This window comes from Ornithodoros turicata, unplaced genomic scaffold (genome assembly GCF_037126465.1).
Source record: "Ornithodoros turicata isolate Travis unplaced genomic scaffold, ASM3712646v1 ctg00001033.1, whole genome shotgun sequence".
NCBI classification, from domain to species: Eukaryota; Metazoa; Arthropoda; class Arachnida; order Ixodida; family Argasidae; genus Ornithodoros; species Ornithodoros turicata.
The window spans coordinates 336894-339160 of NW_026999442.1; positions in this window are offsets into that span (position 1 = coordinate 336894).

Below are 2267 nucleotides of genomic sequence, written 5' to 3' on the forward strand. Positions count from 1 at the left end.
TCTTTTGTCCCTCCATGTAAACCCAAGCTCAGGTCCATTAAATCTGAAAATTCCTGGGCACCGAAACAACCCAGCATCCCAGCGTTTTGCCATTAGAGCTCTACTACGATTCCTGACGGACACGGACTGGGTTTCTCTTGTTTGACTGCTACTCTTTCACTATGGCACCACCAGCAACCCTCATGTGTTTCAGCAGCCACCGCCCCTCCAAATGAATGGGCAAGTCCTCATAACTGTGTCATAAACTGCAGACAGGGAAGTACTCGGCTTCGAACCCCGGCTTTGCTGTCTGGGATTTTCCTCAGACTCTTTCAGATATCTTAGAAGTCGGCCCAGGACCTCTTTCAACACCTGCTCATAGCTGCGACCAACCTCGATTTTGGCGTACACTCTTAAAAGTGAACTTCACCGCATAGCACGCTCCTAACCAACCATCATCTCAAAATATATCGTTATCTGCCCTGATTTGTTGAAAACGGGAGGCGTACGCCTTTGTTGACAATTATAAACAGCATAAGTGTCACAAAAAAGGCGGCGCCTCCGTTTTCAACACATCAGGGCAGATAACGATATCATTCGAGATTATGGTTGGCTAGGAGCGTGCTATGCGGTGAAGTTCATTTTTAAGAGTGTATCTTGGCCAAACATATCTCCCCAAATCTCAACATCGTGTTAAGTCCCTTTCGTCTACCAGCCTGCCTCTATCTATGGCTTTTATCAGTCGCACATTGAAGATTGTCAGAAACATGCGTTTTCTTACGACCTTCACATCCGTCACATGTGCGAATCTGAGAAGCGTCGTTGGTTTACGAATGTTCGATGCCCGACGACTCCGTACCAATCCCGATTAATTTCTAGGTTCCGGCCCCGACCAATCTGTAGCCACGCAGTCCGACCCAGTGAAGTGGACTGTAAAAGTTGACCGTGGCTCGCAAAAAGTGGGGTTAGACAGGTTCGAGCTGAATCTATAGGCCCGGCGATGTGCATGGCCGGCCCGCAAAGAGAAAGCGAGCCGGACGTACCCGAAAGCCCGTGCAGTGCTCCAGGGTGGCCGGCTTAGACCAAGCTCTTCTGTGCCCTGCATGCCACTCGTTGCAGCTTGACCAATCATCGCGAGCTCATAGTTCCTTCGGATACGGACTCCCTCCCGTTCTCCGAGGGTGCTGCTTTTAACTTTATCCACTCCATCCATAGGTGGGGAAGTTACTTTTATTTTGTAGTGCACTACCGTTACTCACTACTTTTTCGAAAAGTAACGCGTTACGTTATTCGTTACTGTTGCGGTAGTAGGTAACGCGTTACTAACGCCGTTACTTCTGATAAGTAATGCCGTTACTTTTGCATTACTTCACCAGTTGTCCTTATAATATGTACCATTTTTGGTTGATTCACATAAGTGTATTCCGCAAATCAATACAAGCAATGTTAGCACAAACAAAGGTCACGCATGAACACAACTTATACATGTACGATTTATTGCAACGCAGAAGTAGTTGATGTTCAAAATTTTCATCGGTTAGCTTCGTCCGATGGGCTGAGAGGACGCCTAATGACCAGTGAGTGCTCCTTATCAAGGTTGATAGAGACGGTGACCTTTTATCTCATACAGTACAAATCCAAACAGCCAATTCCTTGGTACTTTCACGTGGTACTTTGTTACTTGTTCAGAAGGTAGAGGCTATTTTTCTGCCGCTTTTGCCCCATTCGTCCGAAAAATACCAGAGGGAGTGAGAAACAGAGGTGGTAAACAAAGGTGACACCTCAACCAGGGTAGGTCAACAACCTTTCTTTTGCGTTCTTCGTGGGTGTCGATGTGACCTTGTCATTGTTGAAGATGAATAGAAAAAATCGGGGATTTTCCCGGATTCTGCAGGCACGGTCCTCGCTCAAGCTTTCAAGTTCCCGAACACGCAGTAACAGCAGTAACGCATAACGCAGTAACGCATAACGCCGTTACGCGTTAGTTGTTAAAAATGTAATGACGTTACGTTACTCATTACTTTTCTCCCAAATGTAATGCGTTACCATATTTCACTACTCGAATGTAACGCGTTACTGGTAACGCACTACTTTGTAACGCGTTACTCCCCACCTATGACTCCATCCATGTCCAAAAGTCCCGTTGAACATGGCTTGTAACTAGCAAATGAGCTGGTCAGTCGCCACTGACCCAGTACAACCAGGCATGCACATTGCTTTGTGGGAGATCTTCATTTTTCTTCGCGCCATACTTAACAAATTGCCGGCACTGAGCGCCGTAACTTATA